Source organism: Carassius carassius, chromosome 30, assembly GCF_963082965.1.
Source record: "Carassius carassius chromosome 30, fCarCar2.1, whole genome shotgun sequence".
In the NCBI taxonomy this organism is placed as follows: domain Eukaryota; kingdom Metazoa; phylum Chordata; class Actinopteri; order Cypriniformes; family Cyprinidae; genus Carassius; species Carassius carassius.
The window spans coordinates 22712858-22728705 of NC_081784.1; the positions used below are offsets into that span (position 1 = coordinate 22712858).

General features: G+C 37.8%; 2 long non-coding RNA genes across 3 annotated transcripts in view; both read left to right on the forward strand.

Moving 5' to 3' along the window:
* Window positions 1-133: 133 nt before the first annotated feature.
* LOC132111194 (uncharacterized) lies at window positions 134-8741 on the forward strand. 2 transcript variants are annotated; one of them, XR_009424752.1, is made up of 3 exons: window positions 134-545; window positions 8224-8433; window positions 8469-8741. It is a non-coding gene; the product is annotated as an uncharacterized LOC132111194 (long non-coding RNA). The 2 variants fall into 2 exon arrangements; XR_009424753.1 differs by lacking the exon at window positions 134-545 and adding an exon at window positions 1470-1534.
* A 79-nt stretch (window positions 8742-8820) lies between these two features.
* LOC132110929 (uncharacterized) overlaps window positions 8821-15848 on the forward strand; it is a 41595-nt gene continuing 34567 nt past the window's right edge. The window contains exon 1 of the long non-coding RNA XR_009424695.1: window positions 8821-8850. This is a non-coding gene — a long non-coding RNA (uncharacterized LOC132110929). The remainder of the gene's footprint in view (window positions 8851-15848) is intronic.

Here is a 15848-nt window from a genome sequence, read left to right on the forward strand (position 1 = left end):
GGACGGTTTTTTTAATAAAACGGTGATGTCATGAATGATTGACTTTTCGTGGACCAATCACGCATCAGAAGGGTTGTGCCTGAACCAATCATATTTGTGCTGGGCGGGCTTCCACCGCGACTCCGGAATCGACGCGTCACACGTGGATGTTATGGTGTTGCTGTGGAAATACTTATTTATCCTTGCAGCATTGTACTTTTTCAACGCTTCCTGCTTATTTTCAAAGTTGTGGCGGTATATTTTTAATGTCTCAGAATGTTTTGAATGTGTTGGTAAACGGCGTGTTTGGTGTGGAGGAGAATGTAATTTAAATAGCTGCAATAAACAGTAATGTGACTAACATTAGGTTGAGCCAGAGCTGCTATAACTTCCTCAAGTTGATCTTCTGCAGTTGTTGTATGATCGTTTGAAGTAATTAGACAATACATTTATGACACACATCTGCATTTGTCGTTTTGTCTCAGATCAAATCATGGTTGTAAAGAAGAAAGCACCTAAAGTGTAGGCTGTCGCATTGAATGATGTCAAGCTGGAGATCCTGACATGTGAGTGACTGAAATCAACATTAGCGTTTCTTTTCACCAAACTGCCAGCTGAGAACCCACCTAAGGGAGCTGCGGCAAGGTTAAAAGTACACATTTGAAGATATTATTGACTTCTCTGTGTTTTGTTTACAAATATATGTATCTGTTTAACACTGGCATCATCTTTTTCTTCTCCACTATTGCAGTAGGTAGTGGTCCAGATTGGCTGCAGGAGCAGACTGTTGGATGTCTCTCTGAGAGCCTGTCGTCCTGTCTGTCCTCTACGAGCACCAGTGTTGCCAGATTGTAAATGTCCAAGTATCGTACCAGAAGTTCAAAATTATCGTATTTGGAAGAAAATTATCGTACACGAGTCAAAAGAGTTATCTATTCTAAACCAACTACATTTTAACACGGCCTGCAAATTACCAATAAGCGATAAGCCGTATGGTTGGATGGAAGCAGTACAACAAAATACTATCCCATTATTTTCAGTGACTGTCTGCGTCGTGGCGCATATTAAAACATATTAAAATGATTTTAACATTTGCTTTGTCGCGTCCAGCGCAGGCAGAATTTAGCTGTTGCAGTGTGGCGCAGTTAACTCATAACTACACATCTGAGCTGCTTTCATTGGAAGACTGCGTGTTGCCAGATGTTGAAGGATTTCTTGCTGTCATGGACCGCAACATAGTGCTCATTGGCCTTAAAGCAGGGCACCCACCCTCCCTGAGGTGCACACGAACGCATTTAGAGTGTCTGTAATGAGCCGATTAAGTGTATGAGTAAAGAAGCTTTATGACTGCAACTGTCATCATTTAACTTTTCATAAAATTCTGAAATTATCGTACATTATGGGATTTTTTTCATTATTGATCGTACATAGTACAGAGGTAAAGATTATCATACAAATACGATAATTATCGTACGTCTGGCAACACTGACGAGCACGGATCACTGCTCGCACTTAACAGATAGCTTCACTTCTTGTCTGGATGGCTTTAAGATAGGTATGTCTAAGTGATGTCATTTTATTAGAATGTATCACGATATCAGATACGCACTCAGAAGTCTCAAAAGTTTGGAATCATTAAGTGTTTTTTTTTGTTTTTTGAAGTGATTTTTAATCAGCAAGGATGCATTAAAGGGGTCATATGATGCTTTTTTTTTAAAGATCATTATTTTGTGTATTTGGTGAAACAGACTATGCTGACATGCTTTAATGTTAAAAATACACAATATTTTTCAAATACTGTACATTATTGCAGGTCCTCTATGTCCCGCCTCTCTCAAACACATCGATTTCTATAAAGTCCCTCCTTCTGTCAACCGCAGTCTGCTCTGATTGGCCAACTGACCCAGTGCATTATAATTGACACCACAAGCACTCGTTAAAAATATAACGCCTCTTTCCATAATCGCAGGCTCTTTCAAAATAAATCTTTCAAAATAAATGTAAAGAAAGTTAATAACATTGTTAGTTTTACCATCAGTTCAAGCCCGTAAGAGGAACAGAGTCGTGTGACAGACACAGTGATGAAGCTCGTATGTGTTTGCAATACACAAACCACGGATGGTTAAGACAGCTGACTCCACTGTGTGACCCTCTCTCTCTCTCACTCTCTCTCATACAGACACGCGTATACACACACACACACACATGCAAAACTCTGCATTTGAACATTCAATAGCAAATACTTAAACTAATAACAAAACATACGTACAGTAGCTGATGCAGAAGCTGCAGATTGTCGTAGCAAAGTCAGAATTACCTCCTCTCCTAGGTTCACGAAACGGTCGTCCATAAAATGTGTTTCTGTTCTGTTGTAAGTAATTTTAAAGATTCCTAAATGCATCTACTTTGGAAGGCCAAATAAAGTGTTTATGCCTTCGCCTAGAAACACACAGCATCTCCCTGACATGACTGCTTCAACACTAACTGGATACTGAAACTTCTTTCTTTGAGTGAACATTTGAGCGGCATTACGCAAATATTTCCACATAGTTAAAGTGACGTGACATGACCCATACTCAGAATTTGTGCTCTGCATTTAACCCATCCAAAGTGCACACACACAGAGCAGTGAACACACACACACTGTGAACACACACCCGGAGCAGTGGGCAGCCATTAATGCTGCGGCACCCGGGAAGCAGTTGGGGATTCGATGCCTTGCTCAAGGGCACCTCAGTCGTGGTATTACCGGCCCGAGACTCGAACCCACAACCTTAGAGTTAGGAGTCAAACTCTCTAAGCACTGGGCCACAACTTCCCCACATAGTGGGGAACACATAATGACATAGACATGTGGAGGCGTGTTTCAACGAGGTGTTTTAGGGGGGGCGTGGCTGAGACAATATCTCTTTGGATTTGAGACTTTAGTCTTTGCAACTTTACAGATCTTCTTCATGCACCAAGAGCTTGTATCACTCCAAAGAGAAAGAAGAAATTGAAATAGCATCATATGACCCCTTTAATTAAAAGTGACACTAAATGCATTTATAATTACAAAAGATTTCTTTTTTAAATTAACGTTGTACTTTAAAACTTTCTATTTTTCTATATTTTAAGAATCCTGAAAAAAAAGATCACCATTTCCAGAAAATAACTAGGCAACACAACTAGTTGCCTAAGAAATGTTTCTTAAGCATCCAATCATCATATCAGAATGATTTCTGAAGGATCATGTGACACTGAAGACTGGAGTAATTATGCAGAAAATTCAGCTTCACCATCACAGGAATAAATTCAACTTTTAAAACATATTAAAATAGAAAAGTTTGTTACTTTTTTTTTATTATAATATTTCATAATATTACTTCTTTTTTTACACTCACCGGCCACTTTATTAGGTACACCTGTTCAATTGCTTGGTAACACAGATTGCTAATCAGCCAATCACATAGCTGCAACTCAATGCATTTAGGCATCTAGATGTGGTGAAGATGACTTGAAGTTCAAACCGAGCATCAGAATGGTTAAGAAAGGGGATTTAAGTGATTTTGAACACGGAGTGGTTGTTGGTTCCAGACGGGCTGGTCTGAGTATTTCAAAAACTGCTGATCTACTGGGATTTTCACACACAACCATCTCTAGGGTTTACAGAGAATGGTCTGAATGGTGCAGGCAGCTGAGACAGAGCTGCGCAGGCCTGTATGAGAGCAGCAGGCCTCAGCTGCGGCTCTGGCTGTGCTCCGCTAGAGAGGAGGAACTCTCGGTCCACAGGCTGAGAAACTGCTGCTGCTCATACCTGAAGTGCTCCTGTCTCTAGATACAAGGTACTGAATACCAAACACATTTAAACAAAAGACATGCGGAACTTGAACCTAAAACATTTTTTGTTCAATTTTATATGCAAACTTTTAAAAGTTTGGAACAGGTAAGATTATAAAAGGTTTTTGAAATAAGTCTCTTGTGCTCACCAGGGTTGCATTTATTTGGTTAAAAAATACAACGACATCGTGAAATTGTTTTACAATTTAACATAGCTGTTTTTTTTTTTTTTTTTATATATTTTAAAATGTGTGATGCAAAACTGTATTTTCATCATTACTCCTGTCTTCAGTGTCACATGATCCTTCAGAAATCATTCTGATATGCTGGAATTTTTTTGTTATTATAAATCATTAACTGTTGAAAAGAGTTGTGCTGCTTGATATTTGTGTATTTTTTTTTTTAAGGATATTCTTTGAAGAAATGGTTCAAAAGAACAGCATTTTTAACCTTTGTAGTATTATAAATATCTTCTGTCATTTGATTAATTAAATCATCCTCCCTGACAATTGAAAGTTGAAAATATTAAAAAAATTTAGAAAAATACTGAGAAACGGTTGTGTTTTGATGGTTGTGTATATTTGTCATTCTTTTGTGCAGAGTTTTTCACAATAAAAAGGAAGCTGTCTATTCTTTCTTTTGGGAGACAATAGCATTATTTATGCTCTTTTCAACTTTGCAGGTGGTTTACATTCACCTACAGCTACATTACTGCATGAAAGACAGGGTTTCTTTAGCCACTTTAAGTACTGAGGGTGCAGATTTACTTTGAGAAACTCCACAGATAGGTATGGAATGATATTGCGGACATTATTCAAAAGGCATTGCAAATTGTATTTGCAATTGCGTTTTCAATTTGTGGACGCATAAAATGTGACATAATGCAAATCGCGCATTACCGTTTTCATTTTCGATTAAGTGAACGCACAGTGTCTGCCAAATTTAAAATGGAAATGCAAAGTCCGTTTGCAATTGTTTTCCATATCTTACGAGCTATGAGCCTGTCATATTTAAATAGCAATATTAATTACCACATTTGCCTTTTCACTCTCTCTGCACTGTGCATGTAACTTCAGTCGCCAAACGGGCGATCATACAGTGAGGAAAATTGCAGTAGTCAAGGCGAGCTGACATGTTATCAAGTACGCTGCTGTTTGCAGAATTACTGGACCTGCGTCCTCGCAGACATCACACTCCTGAGTCGAATGCACAAAGTCTGAACTACTGATGCAAGTCCGAAATCAGCGGCTGAAGTTAGTAGGATAAACAAAAAAATAAAGAACGTCTGTGTTGGCCCGGGTTTCGAACACGCGCTAAAATATGGTATGCCGTTGTAGATGACAGTCACTAACCACTCAGCTGCCAAGCTACACTGAATCAGCACCAGATCTGTGACCATCTTAACTTGTGGCCTGTGTTTACCTATTATGAAAATAAACAATAGCAGAACACTGACTACATTTTATGGTTCATGATATTAGAGAACATTTCATAACGTCTCGGACAACTGTACATTTGTGGCTACTGTGGCTTAATTATAAACGCTATCGTTAACTCATATTTACCCTAGTAAAAACATAATACATTTTAGTACGATCGTCACTTCCCAATGCAAACACGCCCAATAAAATGGCCCCACCCCTGTCACTTGATTGACAGGTTTCCGTGTAGACGTTGGAAATTCAAATGCAAAAGGTATTGCGATTCCATTTGAGTTTTGGCAGTTTACATGCACAGTGCAGAGAGGGTGAAAAGGCAAATGTGGTAATTAATATTGCTATTTAAATATGACAGGCTCATAGCTCGTAAGATATGGAAAACACAATTGCAAACGGACTTTGCATTTCCATTTTAAATTTGGCAGACACTGTGCGTTCACTTAATCGAAAATGAAAACGGTAATGCGCGATTTGCATTTGGATTATGTCACATTTTATGCGTCCACAAATTGAAAACGCAATTGCAAATACAATTTGCAATGCCTTTTGAATAATGTCCGCAATATCATTCCATAGATAGGAGATACAGTGATTAAGAATCTTTGCATGAGTGATGTTACTCAAAAGGCATTTTAGCAGTTGAAGCTGATTAGGTGGTGCATATCTAAACCAAAATGCCACCTGGAAAATAGAACTAAAAGAGTGAATTTAGAAATCTAAACAAGAAGTGCCAAGAAGAGTGCTCTGATTACACCGATATTGAGTGATGTGTTAAATACAGGAGACGCAAATGAAGCAATAGACCATAAGATAACCAAAGAAAAATGTGTTTTTCCCATCAGCAGGAGTTCTGTTGGTCGGGATGTAATTTTCCGCTCATGATTTATTTTTTTCATGTTTTGAGAACAACGAAATGGGACTACAGAGTTCGGTATGGACATAAAAAAATAAAAAATCATCACTCAAATAGGAAAACTTATTTACCCTCTTTGCTCTTGCAAACTATTCTAACTCAAACTTTTCAACTTGTAGTTTTTTTTAAGGGGTCATATGACGTTGCTAAAAAGAATATTATTTTGTGTAATGCAATGTTTTAATGCGGTTTAAGGTTAAAAAAAACCTTGTTCTCCAGGTGTCTGATGGCTCTGCGCCTGCTGGCGCTGATAGCTGAACATTACACCTTTAACATGAATATTAGCCAGCCTTCACTCCTCAACACTGGAAAACACTAGCCTGATAATGAGTTTTTTTCTTTGCACAAGGATGACTCTTCGAGTGGAAATAAGTGAGACTTGTGGTTGTTTTAATTCTATACATTGATCTAAATTAGATCCGTGTATATGTATGTATCTAAATTCGAGAGTGTGCTTGTAATGTTTCAGTGGTGCAGTGGCTGAAGGAAGAGGTTTTGAAGGCTGAGTCGTGTCCTTTGCATCACTGCAGTCCTGCAGCAGTTCAACACTGGGTACATCCACACACACTCAAAATTTTATTACAGAGGTATTGGTGTTCATTTAGTGTGGTTGATATATTTCTGTGTGTTCGGATCACTTGTACTGCTGTCTGAGTGGAGGGCTGTTAGGCCTGTGCTATAGGATGTCTGATGCTGTGTCACCTGTGGTTCAAAGTTCATTCCCATTGATACGGAGTCTGGTAAATGTCCTAATCAGTCGCTAGCATGTCCAGCAATGCACTAGTAGACTTGTAGTTGGCCCCTTGATTTACCCAAGGTAGCCTCTTATCTGCCGTGGTAATGGATGGTACATAAAGTGGGATGGTAGAAATGTCAACCAATTCCTACGCGTTTAAAAAAAAAAAAAAAAAAAAAAAAAAATTATTGTATAGGTTGTGATTACGTGCTGATGAGAGGGATGTGTTAAAAAGCACGTAGTAATACTGAAAATATAGATCAGGATCAAGGATGTGTCCCACGCAAGTTAAGGTGTGGAAGAACGTCTTAGTTGGTGTTGTTGACCACAGTGCTGCGTTTTATGTTCAGTTGTCCAGCAATATCACAACTTGCCATATTAATATATAATTCAGATGATGTGCAAGTCACATTATGGAGTGGCTCATTCAGTCAGAATTTAGAGGCAGAACTGTCCATTTTATAAAGTTAGTGTTTAGGTTATGTTGGTTTATGTCTATCAGTTTCTAAGTAAAAAGAGAAAATAATCAAATTAGTTGCGAATTCGATTTTATTATTCAAATCTAAAATGTTCATATTTTTGTTTCTTTATACAGTATTTAATTTTATTTATTTATTTTTTCTTGAAGTGCCTTTCGGTTATTTAAAGGTTATATTTCAGTAATTTTACGAATCACTTTCAGACATTTAAAGCTACAAGATTTTAATGTTTGCAGTCCTCAGGCTTTTATTTTGGTGCGATATTGGTGAAATGCTGTAGTCTTCGGTCCACAATTTTTACAGATGTGAAAATAAAGTGAACTTTAGCACACGTGTTCCGTCATTCATGTTAAACAAATTATACAAATGGTCATCACTATGCTAAAAAAACATTGTTACTTCACTTTTACTACAACAAAACCATGGTTAATCACACTAAAACACACCATATAGTTCTTGGTTTCATTCATACCCTTTAAACTGCTAATCACACTGACCTAAATTGTGATTTTAGCTTTATTTTAATTCAGTGTGCTGACATTTTTGTATTGTTTTGTTTGGGACTTTACAGTATATATTGTTTACTTTTTGTTTTATGAAGGTCACTTTAAATGCAATGCTAGCTATGAAATTATCCGTATTGACAAATCAGCCTTTGTCAAAGTAATTTCCAACCCAGAATGCTATTAAACGCAATATGTAATTTGAATTTTAAGTCCTAACCATCCATAGTTTCTAATCGTATTAAATTTCAGTGCCACATCGTGCCTGGTTAGGAGTCGGGACTCAGACAGTATCTTGTCCTGCTTTACATTAGCATGTTTGTAATTACAAATACATATTTTCTTCTCTCCATAGAGACCTCTGCTGGCCTCCAGAAAGTCCTGCAGGAGATTCAACCTCGCTACACAAATGACTTTTTCCACTAGAGCCAGAGAGCTGGACCTCAGTGAAAGCAAGCCGAGACCGTGAACAGAAAGAGCCAGAGAATGCAGTTTATAAACCACAATCCTGTAATAGCGGTAAAAGCACAATTGCCCATTAGTATTTTATTAATTGTAATAAAGTGTCTATCCTATCATATCCTATCCTAATAGATACAGTTCCACCACCTCATTGTCCTTTACCGTAGTATCTGTCTCAAGATTTCACACATTCAGGCACATCATCAATACTTTAGCATGATGTCTTTAGTAATTGCACTCATATTCTAAACCTTACACTTTTAGTGGACCCAGAATTGATCTGAAAGGATTGCTGGTGTTGCTGTAATACATGTTCTGTCCATGAGAGGCCGACATTTGATCAGTGTTTTCCGAGTGTTGCTTTGGGAGTGTGTGTTTATGTTGTCTAGATGGCCGTGATGGACAGGCCAATCGAGTGAGTGTGTTGTTCATGTGAATGAGGTGTTCATGTTGCTGGGTCATCTGTGTCAGAGCATGCCACTGCGCTGTCCTTTCACACACGCTGACAACAGAGGACCAGGTCAGACACAGACACACACTCCACAGGTGTCACCTGATCCAGCATTCATTGTCTGACACACACGCACGCAGTCATCTCAAAGATAAAACCCTTATGAAGGAAGCCACCGAGCATCCCTGAAGCAGATATCTCGGTTACATAAGATATAATGGAGAACTGTACCTCATAAGGTTGAGTGGAGACTTTTTCCAGTAAGCTGATCTTTTTGAGCTCAGGGCCGAGAGATGAGACATCATGACAATTGCTAATACAGACTTAAATATGGTCTAGAGAACAGCCCTTGAAGAGGCGTCAGGAAATGTGATCACGGTGAATACAACATCATTTGCCATAAAACTGAGCCTGGCGGCCATTAAACAGAAAATGTCAGACATATTTCCAGTACAGACACAAAGACTGTTCTAAACCCTAGAGAGTAAGCCTCCTTCTAAGATAGCACCCTGTCGAAAATATGCCTTAAAGCTTGAAAGTAAGGAAATAATGATAATCATAATAATTGAAGAATGTTGGTAGCCAGAGGCTTCCATTGTATTTTTTCCCTACTTTGAAAGTCAATGGCTGTTTGGTTACAAATATTCTTCGAAATATTCGCTTCAGCGTTCGAAAGCTGAAAGATATTCGTACAGGTTTGGAACAACATGAGGGCGAGCAAACAATGACGATTTTCATTTTTGTGTGAATTAATCCTTTATTTATTTCCTTCCTTCCTTACTTCCGTTGCAATGCATTATTGGATTTACATATTCATGAAGGATGCATAATATGCTGCCTTTGTATTTGGTTAAAATGAGGTTTGTTAGAAGGTACTATGATTTTGCTCCATGTGGTTCAGGATAGTCTTTGCATCAGAAGTGTGCCTTCAGCATGAGCAGCACCAGCAGGGAAGTTATTTTCAGTCGGCAGTAGTTTAAACCATATGAATGTATATGTAGTCTCCTGCTGTGCCCGTCTTCAATTAGCATGTGCCCTCTTAGCATAGAGCTTTCATTTCAGAGCGGCCTGCTGTTTAACGGTCCGACTACCTTTCCTCTCCTGCATTCTTTTCAAATGGCTTCCTTCTTCCCTGAAGAGCTGAACCACTTCACACTGAACTCATTCAGCGGCTTTATATCCCTGAGACTCTGGCAGCGTCTGGGTGCCGTGTGCCAATACGATACGTAAACATGAACGTTTCCTACATCCTGGTATATGCTCAAAACCTCTTGGGTGACTTTAAAGACTTTAAAGCACTTAGAGTACAATGTGAGCATGTGTTTGTAACAGTATCTGTGTATGTTAACTGTGTACTAGCTTGAGGTGTAAAGTGAAAATGCCTCTCTCAGATGGACCTTGTCCCGAAACCTACTGTACTATTTTTCTGTGGAAAATAAGTTATTTATAGCTAATAGTTTTTTAAATTTAGATTTATTATTCAAAGTTTTTTTTCAAAGGCTTTTGTATTCCATCTTTGTTTTTTTTTTCTTGTTTTTTTTTTTCTATACTTTTAGTGCGATTTATTTTTGAGCTGCTGGTATCAAAATGTAGTGCTTTTGCTATCTATAGTGGCACTTTCATGTTTAATGCATGTTTGATTGTTGTAAGTTTTATAATGTACCATGTATCAAATATGGGGAATGGTGTTTATTTTATTTGAGGTAGTTTTAGAGTCATTAAAATATATTTATTGCACTTTCAGTTAACAAATGTATTTATTCTTTTTATTTTTCATTTCATTCCATGCAGCTTTATTTTGTGTGAGGTAAAGACCAAAAAGTAAGCCATTGTATGTGTAGAATCATAAGATCGTCTAACTGATGAAATGAAAATGCAAAAGTACAAAAAAGATTTGAGAGCTATAGCAGAGGCTGAGATTTTTGATGAGCAGCAGGTTAAATTTCAATAAGTTTCTCAACCAAAACTAATGTAAGACTTGAGAAGAATATATTGCACACATTGTATGGACTGCTTTTATGGCGATCAATTTTATGGCTGACCTAATATGATTTTATGAGTGAATCTGAGCTTCTTTTGTAGCACATCCTGTGGAGAGCAGATTTTATGCAGCAGTTTAAGAAGCAGAAGGTTTAAACTCTTAAATTAGTTTTTGATGTCTTAAGCTAAGAGCATAACTTTAGCCAAAACCAGACAGCTTGATCAAATGTTCCCACTTTGTTTTCCGTGATAGATCCCTGTAGTATCCAAATCCAGAAATTAGCAAGGGAGTGTGCAGACCTTGCAACATCTCTTGCACGGACAGAAAAATGAAGTAGTAAATCATCAGAACTGTTATTTGATACCTGTGCGACGGTTTCTGAATGGGAATTGGAGTTGGTCAGCCAGGGGCCTCGGTCGAGCACATTTATGTGTCAATGCAATTGTTATTTTCACGGCTCTGTCCTGCAGAATGACTTCAGCGCTTTAACAGATGGAGTGCAGTTATTCAGTGATGTCACTGGTGTGGTTACCATGTTATATAAAGGATGATCTAATGATGCTGCCGGGGTCCACATGGCTTGTGTTTAGGCCTCGTTCTACATCTTTTTCCAGACCGCATTTCTTTGGAGGGTTCGGGCCGAGCGTGTGTTTATGACAGGGATGGATCTGTTTCCCAGACGTGTGTGTCCTGCGTCCTGTTGTGTCCTCCGTCGCTGTGGAAACATGGCACATGTTTTCGGACTGCGAAGGAGCCATGACAATTGCAGACAGTCACATCTCGATTGGGTTAGGAGTAAACGGCTTCTCTGTAGGGGATCCTTGGGTCCTTCGCCATCATTGTGGTGTTGGAGTCATTCTCTGGTCATTTGAATATCAAAAGCTCTTTACAATCAAATCTGCCAGCTTTTATTGCGTAAGTCGCCTTTGAGAAAGAACGCTGGAGTGAAATTAAGGTCGTACTCATTTGTGTCAAGATCTCCTTGTGTGTGTGGTTTGGATAAACGGGCTAATCTTGAGCTAAGAAAGTTGGGTCTGTCTGGCTTGGTTAAGCTGGGGGTCTCTCCGTCCCCTTTGGACCGAGTTGAGAGAGTTGTAAGTCATTTGGATAATCCAGGTTGTAATACTGTTGAAGCTCCTCACTCTGTTTACACGTCGGCTGCATTAGCTTGAACTGTGAGAGAGCTGATAGTGATTGTGAAAGAATACTTTTACCATTGATTTGCAAATGTTCATGGGCGGCTAAGTCCAGGGATTTCAAAAGGAATCCACATGATTGGAAATGTCACATGAGAGTGGCAAATATTTCCCCCTGTGCATATTTCACAGCAGGTGCACCGTGTTGACCAACAGAAAGCTGCTTGTTTTGACAACAGTGTTATCGTTTTTTTAAGGTAAACTGGTAACACTTTACAATAAGGTTCCATTAGTTAATGTTAGTTATTACACGGCTCTGTAGAATACTTGATTCTGATTGGTCATTCACGTCATCCAGCGGTATGTTATTCCCAGATAACAACCACCAAATTGAATAACAAATACATATTTAGCCATGTAATAAGTGGGATAATGTACATCCAGCTGGTTGTTATCTCCGAATAAACCCCTTCAGGATGATCAAAGAATGTTGGGGTTTATTCTGAGATAACAAACCGGCTGGATGCACATTATCCCTTACTTAATGTATTAAGTAACATGAACAATGAACGATTCATTTATTACAGTAGTTATACAATTTTGTTAAAGTTGCACTGTTTATATTATAAATAAATAAATAAACAATTTATTTATTTATTTTTTAACTCTAGTAGAACAGTAAAGAATTTTTATTTTTATTTTTATTTTTTTGCTCAAACTGTGGACCATAATGATTCATTAAATGCAAGGCAATGGCTACCGGCACTTGAGAGCCAAAAAAAGCATATACAGGAAGCACAAAATTAATACCCGTGGCTCCTGACAAAATACTGAGGTCCTTTGAAGCAGAACGATCAGTCTGTGCACACTACTGAACATTATTTACAACAGCATTTTTGACCATATTGTTTTTGACTACCAAGAGAATTATAGAGAAGATTCTTCAAATACATAAAACATTAGTCTCTATAGATAATAGATTGTAAAAAAAAAAAAGAAAAAAAAAAAAAAGAAATTGCATTGCAAATAAGCAGAGATCATCTCTAAACTTTGTGAGTGCTGCTTCATTCAAGATCAAATTATTATTTAAATGTTTTAATGCCTGGTTTGTCCAGAACAGATATGCAATTACTGATTTGTTTAGATCAGAATAATTTTCAACCTGCTATTTTGTTCCACTCTGCATCCAGTCTTTCACAGCTAATAAATGGCAATCTGTGATATTTGTTTGTATTATTATTGTTTCTCAATACCTTTTAAAACAGAATTTCCTAATCCAGTGCAAGTTTAAGCTAATGGAATCATGGAAACAGCCAGCAAACAACAGTATTAGACTTGTGTTTAACCCTCTTAGTGCTAGACATGCAGGAGAAGCCTCTGTTTCTCTCTGACCCTGACCTGATGTGATGTGAAGTGAAGTGTAATAGCTTTTTGTGCCATTTAAAAAGTACAACCTGATTTTTGGTGTTGTATCTTTCACTTGGATGTTATCATTTAAATACAGCTTCATTTCATACTGCAAAGCAACAGAATGTATTTTTTTTAAGGGGTGTGATTATTTTCTGTTCCCACTGTATGTATATGCTGAAAAAATATAAGCATATGCTTATGGGTTTCGAAAGACTCAACTGAGGCAGTATGTTAATCTCTGTCTGTCTTTCTGTCAGGTGGAAGTGTGGGCAGCTAACAGTCTCGTCACAGGGGGCGTTTGAACTGGCCTCCGTGTGTTTTTTTTGTCTCGCTGAGATGCTCTGCAGGTGCGAGATCTTACCAAATCAGACCGCTCGACCTAACCCAGCAGCTGTATATTAATAATTAAAACACACATGCAGACTCATCAACTCTCTGTCCAGTAAAATACGTTTTAACCCAAAGGCCTCAGTCAGAACAATTGTGCATCTTTATAGATGAGGGAGTCATGATGTCTGCTCCACAAGAGCCCCTGATGTTGTGCTTGGCAGTAAGGTTTCATACCTGAGCGAGTCCAGCCCTCCTCCTCCTCCTCTTCCTCCTCATTCCTGCTGCCTCTCAGGTGCTGAGGACCAGCTTCAAATGATCAGGAAGTTTAAAAACATCTGGGAATGTGAGATTTTGGAATGTGGTGTCTGTGCAGAAGTTAAGGAAATTGACTTGCTCGTTGACTTGAGTGTGACATGAATGGGACATCAGATGGCTTCTGCTGCTGTGGAGTTGCTGATGGAGCGTTCATTCCTGCCTTCTGCTGCCCTTTTCTACTTTTACTTTGCCTCTCTGCACTTTCTTTTCACGAAACTCTTTTGAATGATGAAAACAGTCAATATCCCGTGCAATTATCATAAACTCAAAACTAATAAAAATAAATTTTTGTGAACTAAAAGTTAAAATTAAATGAAAATATTACATTAAAAACACATTATACTTAACTAAATTAGTTCATTAAATGTTGCATGCATAAAAAAACACATATTCCTCTGTATTTTTCTTTTCTAATACAAATATGCATCATTAAATCCAGATACTCAGATGTAAAATAAAGTCTTAAAAAACTAATTAAAATTAAGCAAGATTATGCTTAAAACTATAAATATCTGCCAATGAGGTATGAAAACGTTTCTTTTTTTTTTTTTTTTTTTAAACCCCATTGGCAATTGGCAACTCTATTAATTTTGATCAGAAAACAAGTCATCTTATGTAATTTTGCATCTCATTTAAATGTATTTTGATACGAGAATCTATAAACATTTGCACTAGAAAGCAAGGCAACAATTTATTTATTGATTTTTTTTTGCAGCAGCAGAAGTACAGTAAAAGTTATTTCCATATTCAGATTTTAATAAATGGAAAAAAATGTATATATATATATATATATATATATATCATATGTTCCCGAGGAATCAAACCCCCAACATTGCTCTTGATTGTGCAATGCTCTACCAATTGAGCTACAGGAACACATATACATACATACATACTATATATATATATCAAAATGTACAACTGTTAAAACCTTTTTTAATATACAAATTAAAGCTATTTAAAAACAATACTAAAACAACACTGATCGTAGAATTTGTAGTCTGTTAGGGCTGATAAATACAGTATATACAATAACAGAAGATACTACTTTACTTTAAGACTTGCAACTGTATATTAAATCTTTGCTGTTTAAATGTCAACATCTTATCGTTTCGTCATTTACATTCATGCAATTTGATACAAGCACTGCACGAGTTAGTTGTTAATCGCAATATTAGTGCTGCAAAACTCGCTCAGGTAATGAGAAATGTGTTTGGGCAGAGATTAAAGTGAAAAGTTAAACTGAGAATGAAAGAAAAGGGGGCGTTACATATTCTAATGAAACCAGACCTGTTTGTACACATGGTTTTTAGTGTGCAATGCTGACTAGCTTTCAAGTAGTTGTGCTCAAGTGGGTGATCTGGTTTGTTTCTTTTCCCTATAATTTACTTTCATTTTTCTGGCCTCCCTCCCTATCTATAACATGTGCAAAACAGCCAAAAAAACATGCACACAAACAAATGCTCAATCCTGAGATGGTAACATTTACAAACAAGCGCAGAGGAAGTGGCCTGCATTAGCAGTTGTGTCTGTATGGAGTCTCCGAAGTGCTTCTAGAGGAATAGCATTGCTGTGTGATTACACTGCTCCACCGACAAGCACTGAGCCCATTACGAGGTGTTGATTGCAGGGCGTTCGATGGCCGCCTTTTGAAGGCTTCCCTTTGTGTTTTTCAAAGTGTATTACTGAGTGAGAGGTGTATGTGAGCCTGGGTGCTCTGTGTGGTTTAGATGGTTTGGTCCAGCAAGTCTGGTATAACAGTACTTTTCATAACGAGAGCCTTACATTTTTTTGTGGGTGTCCTGCACACGCTTGGGCAGCTTCTGCTGTGTGTGTATTCAACCGAGGTTTGCAGTTTAATTACAGTGCTTGCTTAGGCATGCATCTCTATTTTT